Below are 20,283 nucleotides of genomic sequence, written 5' to 3' on the forward strand. Positions count from 1 at the left end.
TTCAAGCTAAGGCCAAGATTCACTTAAGAGCAAAAATTAAAAATTTTGCTAAAGCCCAGGTTTGAACCCAGGACTTCTCCAACACTTCCAACTCTTCCTAAATCACTTAACAACTGAAGCAGACATTCATTTATGTCATTTTCTTGCACACATAAGTTTTTATGTGATCCCATGCTTAAGACCTATTTCCATCTAAGCCCAAATTCGGGGCGTTGTAGACCACCTGTGAGTTTGAAAGTTACTTCAATAGCTAGTGTTGGAAATGCCAGATCAAATCAACTTGAGTGCAAACATTGGGGTAAACAACATCTCGACAATTGTAGATTGAATAATCGGGCTTGTTTCAAATGTGGATCATTAGATCATTTCATTCGTTAATGTCCTGAGTTGGCCGAGCAAGATACAGCACAGGATACGAGGCCAAGTAACACTACAGATAGAGGTAGACCACCCGAAATCATGAGTAATGTGAGTGGTAGTCAGAGGGGAACTAAAGACACTGCTATTAGATCTGAAGCCCGCGCACTTGCCAAAGCTTATGCTATTCGCGCTCGCGAAAAAGCTTCATCTCTAGATGTTATTACTGGTACTTTCACTCTCTATGATACTACTGTGATTGCATTGATAGATCCAGGATCAACTCAATCTTATGTATAGGAGACTTTAGTAACCAATAAGACTTTGCCTGTAGAGTCTACTGAATTTGTGATTAGAGTATTGAACCCCTTAGGCAGTTGTGTTTTAGTTGATAAAGTATGCAAGAACTGTCCGTTGATGACTCGAGATTTTTGTTTTCCAACCGATCTGATGTTATTGTAATTAAAAAAATTTGATATAATTCTGGGTATGGATTGGCTAAAGTTACAAGATGCGATTGTGAACTCCAAACAAAAGACGATCGATTTGAGAGGTCAGAATAATGAAATTATCCAGATTGAGTCAGATGATTTGAATGGTTTACCGGTAGTGATTTCTTCGATGTTAGCTCGAAAGTATGTGAGAAAGGGTTGTGAAGCTTACTTTGCCTATGTACTCGACTTTAAAGTGACCGAAAAGAAGATTGAGTCAGTACCAATTGTGTGTGAATACCTGAATGTGTTTCCTGAAGAGTTACCCGGTTTGCTACCGGTCAGAGAAGTTGAATTTGGTATTGAGTTAGTGCCGAGAATAACTCCGATATCAATAGCTCTGTAAAGAATGTCACATACCGAATTAAAAGAGTTGAGAGCTTAGTTGCAAGAGTTGACACATAGAGGTTTCGCACGATCGAGTTTTTCTCTCTGGGGTGCTTCGGTATTATTTGTGAAGAAGAAAAACGGAACTATGAGAATGTGTATTGATTATAGACAACTCAATAAAGTGACAATCAAGAATAAATATCCTCTGCCACGAATAGACTATTTGTTTGATCAGCTCAAAGGGGCTACGGTATTTTCTAAGATAGATTTGAGATCGATTTATTATCAGCTATGAGTTAAAGACTCAGATGTGCTGAAAAATACTTTTCAAATGAGGTACGGGCATTATGAACTTCTAGTTATGCCTTTCGGACTAACGAATGCACCTACTATTTTTATGAACCAAATGAATCAGATCTTTAGACCGTTTTTGGATAGATTTGTTGTTGTGTTTATAGGTGACGTCATGATCTATTCCCGTGATGAATCTGAGCATGCTGAACATCTGAGAATAGTGCTATAGACTTTGCGAGATAAACAACTATTTGCAGAGTTTAGTAAATGTGAGTTCTGGTTGCGAGAAGTTGGTTTTCTGGGGCATATTATGTCAACATCGGGTATTCGAGTCGATCCGAGTAAGATTTCAGCAATATTGGATTGGAAGCCTCCGAAAAATGTATTTTAAGTCTGAAGCTTTCTGGGACTCACTGGTTATTATAGACAATTCGTAAAAGGTTTCTCAATGATTGCAACCCCGATGACGAGATTGCTACAGAAAGATGTTAAGTTCGAGTGGTCAGATGAGTGCCAGAAAAGTTTTGATCAGTTGAAAGCCTTATTGACTGAAGCTCTAGTGTTAGTTCAGCTAGAGTCGAGTAAGGAATTCGTAATCTATAGTGATGTATCGTTGAATGGAATGGGTTGTGTATTGATGTAGGAAGGGAAAGTCATAGCTTATGCCTCGAGAAAATTAAAGCCAAATGAAAAGAATTACCGACGCACGATTTGGAATTAGCAGCTATTGTGTTCGCATTAAAGATTTGGCGTCACTATATGTTCAGTGAGAAATGTCATGTTTATTCTGATCACAAGAGCTTAAAATGTTTGGTGACTCAGAAAGATCTAAATCTACGATAGCGAAGATGGTTGGAATTGTTAAAAGATTACGAGCTAGTGATTGACTACCATCCAGGAAAGGCCAATGCTGTTGCTGATGCTTTAAGTTGGAAATCCTTGTTTGCTCTACGTGCAATGAATACTCAATTGGTGCTATTTGATGATGGTGTAATTGCAGCTGAGATGAAAGCGAGATCGTTGTTTCTATAGTAGATTTGTGAAGTTCAGAAAGTGGATAAAGAAATATTAGCAAAATGAGCTCAATGTCATTCGAACCCTGATTCAAAATTTCAAGTTGATGCTGATGATTGTTTGAGATTTAGAGGCCGGATATGTGTTCCAAGAAATTCAGAGTTGAGTTAGATGATTTTAAATGAAGCTCATAGTAGTCATTAGTCTAATATGAAACATGACATCTTAGAGTTAGTTTCTAAATGTTTGATCTGTCAGCAAATTAAAGCTGAGCATCAGGTACTGTCTGGTTTATTACAGCTGATTATGATTCCTGAGTGGAAATGGGATAGAGTGACTATGGATTTTGTATCGGGGTTGCCCCTATCTCCAAGAAAGAAAGATGCGATCTGAGTTATAGTTGACAGATTGAGGAAGTCAGCTTATTTCATTCCAGTACGAACGGACTATTCACTTGATAAGTTAACTGAGTTGTATATTTTCGAGGTTGTGAAATTGCATGGAGTACCTATTTCTATTGTTTCAGATAGAGATCCGAGGTTTACATCGTGGTTTTGGAAGAAACTACAAGATGCACTAGGTACAAAGCTACACTTCAGTACCACTTTTCACCCATAGAAGGATGGACAACCTAAGCGAGTTATTTAGATACTCGAGGATATGTTACGATGTTGCGTTCTTGAGTTTGAAGGTACGTGGGAAAAGTATTTGTTGTTGATTGAATTTCTGTATAACAACAACTATGAATTGAGTATAAAAATAGCACCTTACAAAGTTTTATACGGTCGCAAATGCCGAACACCTTTGTACTGGACTGAACTAAGTGAGAATAAGATTCACGGGGTTGATTTGATTAAAGAGACAGAATAGAAAGTGAAAGTGATTCGTGATAGTCTGAAAGTAGCGTCAGATCGTTAGAAATCGTACGCAAACTTGAAATGAAAAGATATTGAGTGTTAGATTGGGAATCGAGTGTTTTTGAAAGTATCTCTATGGAAAAGAATACTTAGATTTGGTAGAAAAGGCAAGTTAAGTCTGAGATTCATTGGGCTGTATGAAATTATTGAGTGTATCAGACCAGTTGCTTATATATTGTTGTTGCCACCTGAATTAGAAAAGATTCATAATGTATTTCATGTATCAATGCTTCGACGATACTGATCCGATCCATCACATGTGATTTCTCTGTCTGAGATTGAAATTCAGCCTGATATGACGTACAATGAAGAACCGATCAGAATATTAGCTCGTGAGGTCAAAGAATTGAGAAATAAGAAAATTTCTTTAGTAAAAGTCTTATGGTATCGACACGGGGCTGAAGAAGCTACTTGGGAAACTGAGGATGCTATGAGAGAGGAATACCCGAACCTATTCACTGGTAAGATTTTCGGGGACGAAAATCCTTAAGGGGGAGAGTTGTAACAACTCGATTTTAGCTAAATCAGAATAGTGGTTTTGGAACAATAAATCCAAAGCCGTAAAATTATTTTAATATTATTTTTGGTGTTTACAGCATGTGATTATATATGTGTGAAAGTTTCGTGAAATAATTTTATTGTTTGGATGCTTCATTTTAGAAAAGGACTAAATCACTTAAAATGCAAAAGTAGCATGCTATAAGTTAAGAGTGTCTATTTGTTATGGTTTATTAAACCAAAGGTCCTTATGATGTGATTGTGCCACTGATAATATTAATGGACATTAATGGCCTTATACTTGATGATTAAATGGTTTAATAACCAAGGGTAAAATGGTAAACTATGTATTAATGTATAATAAATAAAAGAAAAACAATTTTTAAGCTTATTTTCTCATCATTCTCACTGAAAATCAAAAGAAGAAAGGCCATTGTTGCTCATTTAGGGTTCGACCATTGTTGTTCTTGATTAAGGTATGTTTTGAGCTCAATTTTTAATGATTACTATGTTTTTGTGATCGTTGCAACTAGTACTAGCTAGACCGTGTCTTCGATTTCAAAACTGTTAAAGATTTTGATAGCTGCCATTGATGAGCTTATGTGTTCTTTGATGTTTAATGGTGAAATATGAATATTTGATGTTAGATTTCAATATTTTGTAAAGTGATTTTTGATAAAAATGCTTATTAAGGATTAAATTGAGAAATGTGTATATTGAGTGATTGAAATGTGAAATAAATGCAAGTTTTGGGCTACTAGGGACCTATAATAAATTCGACTAAGCATGGGTGTATTGAAATTTTGTGTAATTTGTGATTTTGTGAAATAGGGACTAAATTGAATAAATATGAAACTTTAGGGGCTAAAGTGTAAAAATGTCCAAATAGGTATTTTTGAATGAAATTGAGTGAATAGGTGATTAAATGAGCTAAACTGGTATTCATATAGATCAAGAAAGAAAGAAATCAAATTTAGATCGGGGGAAATCGAAAGTTGACGAGTTGTCGATCCTATCTGTTCATCGTATATACGAGGTAAGTTCATATGTAAATAAATACCTTGAAATTGATTTATATATGTTTATTTGTTATTGAATTGCTTTGGTTGCTGAATATTTGAATACGAGAAAGTATCAACAGAATTACGACGTCCGAAAGCCCTGTACGACCATAGGAATAGTATAGGATAAGTATGTCATGACATTAGGATTCTGAGGTGTGATTTCATGTAAGACCATGTCTGGGGCATTGGCATCGTATATGATTTCGTGTAAGACCCTGTTTGGGACAGTGACATCGATATATTATATCATGTAAGACCATATCTAGGATATGGTATTGTATGAGCTTTATGTACTTTCCGAGTATCCTTATCAATTCCGAATGGTTCAACGGGCAATGTTGATGTGACACCCCTAAATTGACCCTAGTCCGAAAGCGGTTTCGGGACCGCTAAACCGAGTCACCAAATTATTTGAATATGATATTTATTGTCTAAAATATGTGAATATGAATGTGTGAAAGTTTTAAGCTTCGATTTAGTCGACTGCATGTGAATTCAGCTAATAGGACTTATGTGTGACACTTTTGAAATGTGATAGGTTAATCTATAGGATCTATTAGTGCATGTAATAAAAGGGTGGACTTGCATGTCAATTTCCCTCTTAATTTAGTAGTGGCTGCCATGACAAGGAAGGAGGACAAAATGTTATGGGTAAAACATGTCATAAACATGTTATGTTAGTGATTTATGTTAGGAAAAATAAAATAAGGAGTATGGGTAATAAAATAATAATGCAAAGGGAGGAGTGATGAAAAAAAAAATTGTCTCATCCATGTTCCCCCCCTCCATTGCCGTGAATTGAAGGAAGAAAACAAAAGAAAAAAAAATGTTCATCTCCTTCTCCTACCTCTCTCAAGCCGAAACTAACCAAGAAATGGAAGAAAGCACACCTAAGGCATTCGGCCATCTTGTGTGGGGGGAATTAAGGTATGATATCATGTGATTCTTTTGGAATTTTTGTGAAGTTGAGTTTGTTTTGGTGCTCATAACATGACCCATGTGTTAATTTTTGAGTTTGTGTTGCAAGAAACATTTGGTTATGTCCTTATATGTCAAATTGATGATAAATTTTTGATATTTGGTGAATGGATATGGGTTTCGGTCATGGTAGATAACAAAGAATGTGGTTGTTGTTCTTGTTAATTTGGATGAATTTTTGGTGGATAGGTGCTTGAATCAAACAAATGATCATGTGTGTACACTAGGTGCTAGTTGAGAAGAATCGGTCACTATATTGGAGGCCATTGCCGAATATGAGTTTAGTTATTGAGTTGATGGAATAAAAGAATGCTTAAAGATGTGTCACAACAAATTATATGTTAAGCTAAGGTTGTTAAATTATCAATCTTTCTTCCTAGCCGAATATGTGTTTATAAAGTTGAGTTGTTAAATAGATTTTGAAGTTAGCCCATGTATTTATTTTTGAATTTAAGAAGAATGATACATTTGACTATGCTTTGATGTGCTTGAATTGTTGTTATGTGAATAAATATTTGTTTGATGATATATATATGTATTCGGCAATGGGATAAAATGTGTATTAAGGTAAGTTTCATGGTGATTATGCTTGTGATGTTGGGTTAATATTCAGCATTGAGTAATGTGGGGTAAGGTGATTAATCGGCTATGAAATTAGCTAAATTGAATAGGTATGTTTAATGATATGCTTAGTATAATGTATGATCTTATAACTCGGTTTGGTATTGAGATAAAGGTTAGATGTATGATTGGATTTTGGTATGTGTTAAATTGGTTAATCAAAGATTAAATGATATGTGATTGCCAAATGTGATTGTTAAGTGAATAATATTAGTTAAGTACTTAAGCAATCTATTGTTTTACTTAAGCTTAAGAGCAAAGAGGATCAAAGTCGGATAGGGGAAAAGAGAAAGTAAACGAATAGCCGTGGACATCTAATCGTCGACCACTTCCGAGGTAAGTTTTAAGTGATTAAACGTTGAGTAAATTCAATCATAATAGGACATAATGAGTTGATTTAATAAGATATGATGTGGCCATGATATGTCTTAAACTCAAATGGTAAGTTCATAAGTGTTTGGACTTGGAAATTTAAGAGCAAATTGTAATAATTTGCTTTGGACAGCAGCAGTAACGTGATTTTAGAAAATCACTATAAATTGTTGGTGTGGAATTATAGGCTGCATAAAATATGTAATCAAGGCTTAATTAGTCTAGTTTCTTATAAAAGAGACCTTGTGAGCAAAGAAATTTCCTATAAAGAGATATTTAAAGTTGTGTGAGACGGTGTCAGAATGACTCCGAAATCCCCTGTTCGGTTTTTAGAAAATCATTATAAATTGTACAAAAATGGTTATAAGATAAAATTTATATGCTTAGACTCCTTAATGAGTCTAGTTTCAAATGAAATCAAATACAACACATTTTGAATTCTGTAAAATTAGAAATTTGATTCGTAGTGAAGAGTGGTCAGATTAGTCAAACAGTGAAACAGGGGAAACTTTAAGAAAAATCTGGTATTGATTGGCCAAACCTAAAATTCTGGAAATTTCATGGATGGAAGATATACGAGTCTATATTCAGGAAAAATTAACGGAAAGTGATTTGGAGTTTTGTAGCTCCAGTTATAAATAATTTAGTGACTATTGCTCAGGAAAAACAGCTTGTGCTGAATTTGAGATTATGTTGTAAACCTTGATAAACTTGTTTTAGTTGCTCATAAGCTATTGATTAAACCCATACGTGAATTCTAAATTGTGATATTGGAAAATGATAGATGTAGATTCAGCCAAGACAGTGTGTATACGTGAAAGTATATGTGATATGTGAAGTATATTTGGATAATTGTGATGTGAATACATGAAAATTTATATTTTGATTTAGGATTTTATGTGATGGATGTGAACATGCGTATGTGTGATAAGGCCGAATGGCCAATGTGATGAATGTGAACCCGTATATATATGTGTGATAAGGCCGAATGGCTAATGTGAAATATATCTGTGATATGTATATGTGGTAAAGCCAAATGGCGAATGTGAAATATGTATGAGATATGTATATGTGGTAAAGCCGAATGGCTAATGTGAAATATATGTGTGATATGTATATGTGGTAAAGCCAAATGGCGAATGTGAAATATGTATGAGATATGTATATGTGGTAAAGCCGAATGGCTAATGTGAAATATATGTGTGATATGTATATGTGGTAAAGCCGAATGGCCAATGTGATAAATGTGAGCATGCATATATGTGATAAGGCCGAATGGCCAATGTGGTGAATATGAAAATGCATATATGCGGTAAAGCCGAATGGCTAGTGTGAAATATGTAGGCGATGTGCGTATATTGTGGCCGAACGACCAAATGTGAAAGGTGTGTATTATTAGATATTTGATGAGGCAAATGAATTACAAATATGACAGTCGATGTGAATGTTGTAACATGTGATTAAATGTACATGAAACTTGGAAATATATTCCGGGTGAGACCCGATGACTACGTGTGGAGATTATGTCCGGGTAAGACCCGATGACTATGTGTGGAGATTATGTCCGGGTAAGACCCGATGACTACGTGTGGAGATTTTGTCCGGGTAAGATCCGATAACTTCGTGTGGAGATTACGTCCGAGCTAAAGGTCTCGCCGATAATCCGAGTAGAGGTTAAAGCTATAAGACTTCGTAATAAGAATTGCTTATAAATATATTCAATGCGAAAGGTTAAACAGGTATGTACTCCAAGTTTATATGTGAGCTTGATTTGCACTAAATCATAAGGTAGTTATGTGATGCATACGAGAGCAATCTATGAGACTATTCCTGTGATTATGTGACATCGGATCAGTGTGAGAGGTTATGTGAAATCATACGATATATCTATGTCACATGAGCTCACTTTTATGTGAAAGTTTATCTGCCTATTGTATATGATGAGATGTGCATATTCGGTAAAGGGATGGTATGCCCGAAGGAAGAGTGAAATAAAAATACGAACAACTATGTTATAATTTGATTGTTATCTGTTGACACTGCTTAAAACTTACTAAGCATTGTAATGCTTACTCCGTTTACTCTGTTTCCTCTGTTTTATAGATCTCATTGCGAAGCTACAGGCTCGGGGATCGTCAGCAACTAGTCACACTATCACTATCCACTGCTTGTTACTGTTATGTTTAGAACTATTTTATGGCATGTATAGAATAGACTAGTGGCGGAAGAATATTTTTGGTTAATGTATATAAGCCATGCGAAAATGGCATCTTTTGAATGTTTACTTAGAGAAGTTTAAATTTTATCCCTGGCTGTGCTTAGTACTTATTTAAATGAATGATCTTTATTTCAAGAAAAATTTCAAAATTTTACTGTTCTGACATGAGTTACAAGTCCGGTAATGCCCCTTACCTATTCCGGCGACGGTTACGGGATAGGGGTGTTACAGTTGAGAAGTGGATGAATTGAGAATGAGTAATCAATTCAGGTATGTATGATGTTATATGAAAATTGAAAGGTTAAGGTAAGTGATGCTTATGAATCATTAGTAAGTGAGTTAGATGAGGAAAGTGATATTTATACATTTGATTAGCCATGATTTTTCATTGATGAGTTGGTTATATTTACTTCATGTGTTATAAGTTTATTTGCTTATGACTTACTAAGCTTTCAAAGCTTACTTTGTGTGTCTTTTCATTGTTTTATAGATTTTCAAAGCTAGCTCGAGTTCAGGGATCATCTAGGAACATCGTCACACTATCGAAATCTATTTTGGTACTTTAAAAGTTTATACTTTCGACTTATGGCATGTATAGGCTAGTTTCGATATGGTTCATTTTGATCTATATATTTGTAGCCATACGAAAATGGCTTGATATTGATGCTAATGTTTGTATATATTCGGTTATGGTAAAATTTGATTTTGGGAAGTATGTTTCATGGTTATATGTTTTGGTTTGAGTAATGAGGTAAATGATGAATACATATATATATTGATTGAGCATCTATCAATTAGGTACGATTTTATATGGTAAATAAAGTATATGATTTAGGTATGTTTAGTCATTTATATGGATACTTAAAAGTGACATTTTTATGTTTGTATTAGGCTATGAAATGGTATAATTAGCTTTGATTTGAGTTGTGAAGTTGGTTTGATTTTTTTTGAAGGTTGTATTGTTGACCGAATAGATTAAGTTAAATGGCTTGGTATAGGTAGCTTGGATTGGCTATTGAGCATATGATTTGGATATACTATAAATTGTATTTTACGCCTGAAAATGGTTAATGAAATTATGGTAAATTGTGCATGAATTGGGTGTGAATACGTAAACTTTGACTTGGTGCTTAGCAAATGAAAATGGTATGTTTAATATCTAGTTACAGGCATGAAATTGTACTAAATGATGTCTTAATGTATGATCAGTATATGAGATGAATTATGTTTGATTATGATTTAGGTATTCGAATGCTATGTAATTGTTGGAAGCACTTTGACTATTTAAATTAGCTTATTTTGTGCATTGTTAAATAATAGATGATGTCTATAATCTATCTTGTGATTTGGAAAATTGAATATATTTATGTGGTTAGTTGTTCGGTTAAATGTTAATATTGGCATGTGTTTGTATTTGCTATGTGATGACTATGCTATGCCATGTGAATTTGGATATTTGGTGTGGCTTGTTAATGACCTATGTTTTGATGTATAAATCGCCTTGTAAGTTGTTTTGTAAATGATGAAAATTGCTTTGATCATTAGGTGAGATAATTATGATATACACATATATATGATGCATATTTATATTCGGCTATGGTAATTGGTTCATTTTGATAAGCATGAGATTTTGATATTTGGTAATGTATAAAGATTATATTTATCCATTTGTTAATATTTACTAATGAATCATATTCAGATAAATAATAAATGGTATAATATAATACGTTTTAACTTGTTATGTGAAAGTGCATAGGTATATAAAATGGTTCGTATAATAATTAGTCATTGAAATAGATGTATACTAAAGAATGAGGTGATATATGTGATTGATATATGGAATAAAATATGTTTGGTTTAAATTAGCTAGTCAAATACAAAGAATGTGATGTTCATATGGTTCGAAAATTTTGATTGAATGGAGTATATGGAGTTGATGGAATTTGAAGCATGGTTTGTATTTGTGATATGATTAATAAGGCATGTTTGAATTAATTGGTTTTATGCTTTATATATATATATGAATTTGGCATATTTGAATGAATGAATGGTTGCTGTTTGAATTTGATAACTATTGTAAAGAAGTCATTATAGTTTCGTGCATGAATATTAATAAATGATCGTGATGAACTATGTTTTGTCCAGTAATGCCTCGTAACCCTAATCCAACGACGGATAGGAGATAGAGGTGTTATAGGTCCGTATAAACAGTCACTTTGGTACCTGCAAGATAAGATCGAAACTTGTCAAAAGCGAACACAATAGCAAGTAACTTTTTTTCTGTTACCGTGTAATTCAATTGAGCTCCTATCAGAGTCCGACTTGCATAGTAGATGGGATGAAAAAATTTACTCCTTCGCTGACCCATGACAGCTCCAATCGCATAGTCACTTACGTCACACATCAATTCAAATGGCAAATCCCAGTCTGGTGTGACCATTATGGGTGCCGAGACTAAGCGACTCTTCAAATCGCTGAAAGCTCTTATGCACTACTCATCAAATTTAAATGCCATGTCCTTCTCCAATAATTTGCATAAGGGTTTAGCAATTTTGGAGAAGTCTTTGATGAATCTTCGACAGAAATCGAGATGGCCCAAAAAGCTCCTAACACCCTTTATAGATATTGGAGGTGGAAGTTTCTCAATAACATCTACCTTTGCTTTATCTACCTCGATTCCATGTTTTTTTATCCGTTGCCCTAGAACAATACCTTTTCGTACCATGAAATGACACTTTAACCAGTTAAGTACAAGGTTTGTTTCTTCGCATCGCCTTAGTACCTTGGCTAGCTTGGCTAGGTAATCATCATATGTATCTCCGAATACTGAAAAATCATCCATAAAACCTTTCAAATATTTCTCAACCATGTCAGTAAAAATAGACATCATACATCTTTGAAATGTAGCAGATGCATTACATAAACCAAATGGCATGCGCCTAAATGCAAATGTACCATACGGGCAGGTGAATGTTGTCTTGTGTTGATCTTCCAGTGCTACTGTAATTTGATTATACCCCGAGTATCCATCGAGAAAATAGTAATAGTCTCGCCCTACGAGTCTATCCAGCATCTGGTCCCAAAACGACAAAGGAAAGTGATCTTTCCTAGTTGCCTTGTTCAGCTTTTGGTAATCGATGCAAATTCTCCATCCCCTAACCGTTCTAGTCGGTATCAAATTGTTATTCTCATTTTCAATGACCGTGATACCTCCTTTCTTTGGCACGCACTGGACCGGACTTACCCATGAACTATTTGAGATGGGGGTAAACTATACTCGCATCTAACCACTTGATGATTTCTTTCTTGACTACGTCCTTCATGATGGGGTTCAGTCTTCGTTGTCCATCAATCGTCCCTTTTCTGCCATCTTCTAAGATAATCTTGCGCATGCATACAGATGGACTAATTCCACGAATATTGGCTATGGTCCATACGATAGCCTTTTTGAAATGTTTCAACACAAGGATGAGTTTCACTTCTTACTTAGTAGTTAATTCTGCTGAAACAATCAGAGGCAGAGTAGAAGAGTTACCTGAATAAACATATTTCAAATGTGAGGTAAGTACCTTCAGTTCTAATTTAGGTGGCTCCTCGATTAACACTTTTGGTTGGGCATAATCCCTTTTCTTTAACTCCAAAGATTCAAAACAGGTTTACAGATTAAATCCCCTTTGATTAGCTTCTAACAAAGCTAAGTATTCATCCTCCTCTTCATCATTTGGAGGATCTGATGTCAAAATTTGTTCCAATGGGTCCTCAACATAATTAAGTTCCTTTTCCACGATTAAATCTTCTAAATCAGACACTGCAGAACAATCATCAATTGTGTCAGGAAATTGCATGGACTTAAAAACGTTAAATGTTACCTGATCATCCTGAACACGTATAGTAAGCTCGCCCTTCTGCACATCAATAAGGGTCCTTCTAGTTGCTAAGAATGGTCTTCCAAGGATGATTGGCACCTCTTTGTCTGCTTCAAAGTTTAGAATTACAAAGTCAGCAGGAAAGATAAATTTGTCTACACGTACCAATACGTCCTCGATTTTTCCTTTTGGATGTGCTAAGGATCGATCTGCTAATTGAAGTGTAACTGTAGTAGTTCTAACTTCACCTATCCCAACTTTCTAAATATTGACATGGGCATCAAGTTGATACTCGCACCCAAGTCACATAGTACCTTACCATAATATGTTGCTCCAATATTGCAAGGTATGGTAAAACATCCAGGACCCTTCAATTTTGGGGGTAGTTTGTCTTGAAGATATGCACTACATTCCTTCATTAGGGCTACTGTCTCAAATTCTCCAAGCCTTCATTTTTTAGACAAGACATCCTTCATGAAATTGACGTAGTTCAACATTTGTTTAAGTGCTTCAACCAACGGGATGTTGATATGAAGTTGCTTGAGTACGTATAGGAACTACTTGAATTGAATTTTCTACTTTTGCTTCTGAAGTCTTTGAGGGTAGGGTGGTGGAGGTTTCTTTACTAGAACTGGTTGATTTGTTTTCAGTGGCAATTCTGCATCTAACAAAGTTTTTAGTTGATCAGAATTAGCTGGTTCAGAAGTTACCTCGTCGAATTTTACAAATTCAATTTCTGGTGAAACTGGAATTTCAACACTCGGTTGAACTTCCTCTGAGTCTTGAGCGTCAGCTGGCTCCTTCTCAACTTCGATGGAATTGGGCTCTAAAGTCTTTCTGCTCCTCAATGTAAATGCTTTACAATGCTCCTTCCCCAGATTCCTTGAATTCTCTGTATCACTAGGTAAAGCACCTAGTGGTCGGTTTCTGAGTTCAGTTGCAAGCTGGCCCACTTGATTCTCCAAATTCCTTAGAGAAGCATCATTTTTCGCCATGTATGCCTTCAATAGATTCTTTAAGCTATTGGATGGTTCAGCTTGGGTTGGTTTCTGAGCTTGTTGGGAAAAATTAGGTGGCTAGGTCGAACTAGGTTGGACATAACTGTTACTGGTTCCTGCCCCTTAGTTACTCTAAGAAAAAATTAGGTAGTTTTGGCATGATGGGTTATAGAAATTGGATTGCAGCCCTTACCTTCCTAGATTTTGGTTCTGGTTACCCATGTAAAACATAGATTCTGGGTTTGATGGACATTCTTCGAACAAATCTCCCTCCCCACAATAAACATAGGCTACATTTTCAAATTGATTCAGTGGCTGTGCTGCAAAACTATTAGACCCATTAGTAGTAAGATTTTTTAACATTGAGTTTATTGATGATACTTGAGATACGAGTGAAGTAAGAGCGTCTACTTCATGTATTCCAGTGACTCGTCTTCTTGACACTACTCGATTGGTTAGCCATTGATAATTGTAGCTGGCAATCCTCTCAATGATTTCATAAGTCTCATTATAAGACTTAGAAAGGAGAGCACCATTAGCAGAAGCGTCCACTACAATCCTCGTGTGAGCATTGAGACCATTATAAAATGTCTCAAGTTGTATGAAATGTGGGATTCCATGATGAGGGCACTTTCATAATAATTCTTTATACCTTTCCCATGCCTCATACAAAGACTCATCATCCATTTGTTGGAAAGTAGTGATCTCGTTCCTCAACTTAGCATTCTTGCTAGGCGGGAAATACTTCATAAGGAATTTTTCTGCTAACTCTTGTCATGTTGAAATTGAGTTTGGTGGTAATGAGTTCAACCAAGCTCAAGCTCTGTCCCTTAGCGAATATGGGAACAGCTTCAATCATAATGCATCTTTGGGTACTCCAGCTAACTTGAAAGAATTGCTCACCTCCATAAACAGTCTTAAGTGTAGGTGAGGATCTTCGGTAGGCATTCCACTGAATTGGCCCACTGTCTGAAGCAGCTGGAACATGACTGGCTTCAACTCGGACTATTGTGCCTCAATTTCAGGTCTCCTAATACCCGAATAAGATCATGAAATACTTGTACGGCATACTGTCTCAAAGCTCTATCCCTATCATCAGCAATAAGGATAGGATTTTGAGTAAGGTTTGCTCCGTTTCCTTGATTCAGATTTTCAAAGTTCATCTCTTTAGTCCTTCTCTAACTTGCTTGTCTTCTTCCTTGTCGAAAATTTCGTTCAATTTCAGGGTCTACAGGGAGAAATTTGATGATTCGGTCAATACTAATAAACACCTAAAATAATCACAGAAAAATTAACTAAGTTAAAATTTGAACAGAAAAATAAACCAAAATGCAAAACTAACAACTTCACAAATAATGACTTTTTCTTAAAACACAGCCCCCGGTAACGATGCCAAAAACTTGGAACGACAAAAATGTGCAAGTGTACACAATCGCAACAAGTAAATGTCGAGTTATTGTACGCACAGGGACTGTGAAAAGAAGTATTTATGAATGCTATTTAAAACACTTTGGTGAAGAAAAATACTTTGTTTGAACTAAGATTTTAAACTAAGTAAACTAAATAAATAAATCTCAAATGTACGATTTCAAAATACAATTTAATCAAGATGACATAATTGTGTTATATTAATTACATTTCTTAACTTAGAATTATTAAAGTCATGTTTATATTGTTACGAATAAGTTCACGGCAACTCGGTAAGTTGCTAACTTATGAACATACTCACCTACCAAAATTCATTTATCTCTTGACTATATCCCTATGTCAATTCAACCGATTAAACAAATCTTAATAGGCAAATATCTTATTGCACATACATACTTATTAAATCGAAATAATCTCTTGTACATATCCCTATGTCAATTCAAACAATTAATTCGATTCAAGAAGCACATAAAAGACTATGTGAGGTAACAAAGGATCCTTACCTTGAATCAGTTTAATCAAATAATCTTGCAAGTTATGCAAGGCAAATGTATTGTTAAGTACCGTTGCTAATCTAACCATCAGCTACCTTAGATGATTAAACATGCACTGATTAAGTACTGTGTCCATTAATTACAATTTCAATCCATTTAAATAATTAATTCATTAGTTACCTAAAAATTGTAATGCAAGAATAACTTAGCCATGAATTTACTTAATCAAGCATCTTACTGGGGCTTATAAGAACATAAACACAATTTCAATAATTTTAACAAATGAAATGAAATCAACCTAACACAAATTAAATTCAAGCTAAATTGATTAAATTAACCATTCCAAAAACATAAATATTCATATATATGTTCAGCATAACAACAACAAAAATTAAAGAGATAGGGAACAAGAATCAAATCTAGTGTTTTTCCGTGGCTTGACTAGTTGCTCCATTCTTCCTTCTCTGTTGTTCTCATCGATTAAGGCTGCTATGAAAACTTAATTCCTGCTCCAAATGGCTGATGAATGCCCCTTTCCCAAGAGGAGAAATCGGCAAGAGAGCAAGAGAATTTTGGAATAGAAAAGAAAAGAGAAAGTAGAGAGAAGAGAGGAAAGATGTGAATGCTTAAGGTGTGTTTTAAAATGACCAGCCTAAGGGGGTTTTATAGATGAGGAGGGCTGCTAAAAATATCTAAAATTATCAGCCAAAGAGCCCTCCCTTGGCCGACCACACATGTGGCAAGGTTGATAGTTTCAACTTCGCTAATTTAGGCTTGGAGCAAATATATAAAGCCACCAATTGTGGAGGGGTTTGAATGCAACTTGAACAAGTCTTCAAGGGCCTCATTGCAAGCTTAAATAATCAGCTAATAAGCTGATTCAAGTCAGCTCTTGGAACTGTTTTTGGGCTGTCCATTTCTTGGTTGGTTCGGTTTACTCGGTTCAGTTCAACTAGACCATTTTCTCATAATTAATTAATAATAACTTATTAACCCAAATTAAATTGGATATAAATTAAAATTAATTATATTATGAATTAATACATATAATTTTGGACTGTCTTAGGCTAAAATTTGGTTCGCCTCGATATTTCAAATTGCTTCTCGGTTTTGCGCTTCTAGCAGTGTCTGCCGAGCCATTTTTTGCCCTTTGTGCAAATCTGTCGAAAATAACCAAAATTCATCAAAATTAATTATAAAATTAATTAAAATTCAACATGTTCATATTTTAAGTGCACTTTAATTATTTTGTAAAAATTAATTATTTTTTCGATAAGAATTTTATCGAAACTATATGATTTTAAGTTAAAAAGTGTATGTAAAAATGTGTAAATTTTCATGTTTCCAGTAGACCAATCTCTACGAGTACGATTCACCACTTTTTCTAAAAAAAATTAATTTCTCTATTAGAAATTTTAGCTTGTCCATTTGTTTTGGGATGATATGCTGTGGCAATCTTATGCTTCACTCCATATCGATGCAAATCATTAGTTACCAAGTTGCAGTCAAAATGAGACCCCTCATCGCTAATAATGGCTATAGGTGAACCAAATCTTGTAAAAACGTTCTTGTGTATAAACTTCATTACTGACCTTGCATCATTAGTAGGAATGGCAACAACCTTGACCAGTTAAAGACATAGTCCACTACTAACAGTATGTACAATTTGCCCACTGACGGTGGAAATGAACCCATAAAGTCTATTCCCCATACATCAAACAACTCAATCTCTAGTATACTTTGCAATGTCATTTCATGTCTTCTAGATAGATTTCTTGTTCTTTGACAATGGTCATATGATTGATAGAATTCATGAACATCCTTGAACAGGCTTGGCCAATAAAATCCTGACTGAAGTACTTTGGCAGCAGTTCTCATCCTTCCAAAATGTTCTCCGTGCGGAGCTAAATTACAATACTGCAAAATGCTATGGATTTCATCATCAGGGACACATTTCCTAATTATTTGATCAGTACAATGTTTAAACAAGAAAGGTTTATCCCAATAATAGTGCTTGGCATCATCAAGAAATTTTTTTCTTTGACTATTGAGATCGGGTGGCAACACACCACTCACTAAATAGTTCACTATATCGGCATACCAAGGTAATGTCATGGCAACTAACAGCTATTCGTCTGGAAATTATTCTTTAATAAGCGTGTCATGATCACCTTTACTTCTAGATTCTAGCCTCGATAAGTGATTAGCCACTTGATTCTCAGTTCCTTTTTGTTCTCCAATTTCCTACTCAAACTCCTACGGAAAAAGTATCCATCTAATCAACCATGGCTTAGCATCCTTCTTGCTCATTAGTTACTTAATAGCAGAATGAATTGTGCAGACTATGACCTTTATACCAACTAGATAAGAACGAAATTTATCAAACGCGAACACCACAACCAATAACTCCTTTTTTGTGGTGGTGTAATTAAATTGCACTTCCGATAAAGTTCTGCTAGCATAAAATATTGCACATAGTATTTTGCGTTTCCTTATCCCCAACATGGCTCCCATAGCATAGTCGTTGGTGTCACACATGAGATCAAATGGCAGTGTCCATTCCAGAGCTACTACAATTGGTGCTACTACAATTGGTACAATTATAAGTTTTTTTTAACTCTTCAAAATTGAAAGGTCTATTTTGCTCTAACAAAGTGCACAAGGGTTTAGATATCCTAAAAATACTTTATGAATCTTCTATAAAAACCTACATGACCTAAAAAACTTCTAATACCATTGACATTCGTGGGAGGTGGCAATTTTTCTATCACTTGAATTTTCGCTCTATCCACTTCCATTCCCCTTTGTGATATCCTATGCCTCAGGATAATTCCTTCACGAACCATGAAGTGACATTTCTCCCAATTCAAAACAAGATTCGGTTCTTCACAGTGGCATAGAACCAGTCATTCCCGAACATAGAAAAATTGTCCATGAAGACTTCAAGAAAATTTTCAACCATGTTAGAGAATATAATCATCATACAACATTGAAAAGTTATTAGGGCATTACATAACCCGACCGACATCCGTCTAAACGCAAAAGTACTATATGCACTGTGAAACGTGTCTTCTCTTGGTCAATGGGAGCTATGGCAATCTGATTATATCCTAAATAACCATCAAGGAAATAGTAGAAAGCTTTCTCAACTAATCTATCAAACATCTAATCAATGAATGGTAGGGAAAATGGTCCTTCCTAATTGTCTTGTTAAGCTTGTGATAACCCATACATACTCTTCATCCCGTGATAGTACGAGTTGTATGAGCTCATTGTTATCATTACTTACCACTGTGACGCCTCCTTTTTTGGGTACACATTATATAGGACTCATTTGAAATTGGGTAAATAATGTCAGCATCAAGCCACTTAGTAATCTCTTTCTTTACAACTTCTTTCATGCTCGAATTCATTCTTTGTTGTTGTTTAATGAAACTGTTAGGGCAATCCTCCAACAAAATTTTATGCATGTAGAATGCAGGGCTAATTCCCTTTATATCAACCAGGTTCCATCCCAATGCCTTCTTAAAGCACCAAAGAACTTCTAACAACCTTCCCTCTTACTCAGATGTCAAGTCCACAGAAATTACTACCGGTAAGGTATTGTTGTCGCCCAAGTAAGTATATTTCAAATGCTACGGCAAAGGTTTTAACTCCAGTGTAGGGGGTTCCTCTATAGAAGGTTTAGGAGGATTGAAGGAACGATTTGATAAATCCAAGGATTCTAACTTCTTCCTTGGTCTGTTCACTATCTTCTTGGTTTCCATAAATTGACCGAATTTCTCAAAACTTACAGTATCACTCTGCTCGAGTAGGTCTTCGTCACTGTCAGAATTCTATGACAAAATCTGGTGAACTCCTCCACTGTTGTTTCTATCAACCTAATGGCACGACATTTATCATTAGCATCAGCACATTTCAAAGCATTAAATATGTTAAAGGTAACCTGCTGATCATTTACCCTTTTGGTCAGGGCACCTTTCTACACATCCATTAACGTCCTGCCAGTAGCAAGAAAAGGTCTTCCAATAATAATTGACACATCTTGGTCAACTTCATATTCTAAAATAAGGAAATTTGTAGGAAAGATAAATTTATCTACTCTTACAAGCACATATTCCATTTCACCATCTGGATGCGTGTATGATCGATCAACCAGTTGCAACGTAACCATAGTAGGTTTTGACTTTCCAATTTCCAGTTTACTAAAATAAACATAGGTATTAGATTTATACTCGCTTCTAGATCACATAATGCCTTATTAACATAATGTTTTCCAATTGAACCTGGGATAGTGAAACTCCTTGGGTCCTTCAGCTTCGGAGGTAATTTGTTCGTCAACA

The 20,283-nt window shown here is 35.2% G+C and overlaps 1 non-coding gene across 1 annotated transcript; it reads left to right on the forward strand.

The window, feature by feature from the left end:
• The first annotated feature begins 14,631 nt into the window (after positions 1 to 14,631).
• LOC121215870 (small nucleolar RNA R71) lies at positions 14,632 to 14,738 on the forward strand. The gene has a single exon (XR_005911839.1). It is a non-coding gene; the product is annotated as a small nucleolar RNA R71 (small nucleolar RNA).
• Positions 14,739 to 20,283: the final 5,545 nt, after the last annotated feature.

The sequence above is a fragment of the Gossypium hirsutum genome, chromosome D03, assembly GCF_007990345.1.
Source record: "Gossypium hirsutum isolate 1008001.06 chromosome D03, Gossypium_hirsutum_v2.1, whole genome shotgun sequence".
Classification (NCBI taxonomy): domain Eukaryota; kingdom Viridiplantae; phylum Streptophyta; class Magnoliopsida; order Malvales; family Malvaceae; genus Gossypium; species Gossypium hirsutum.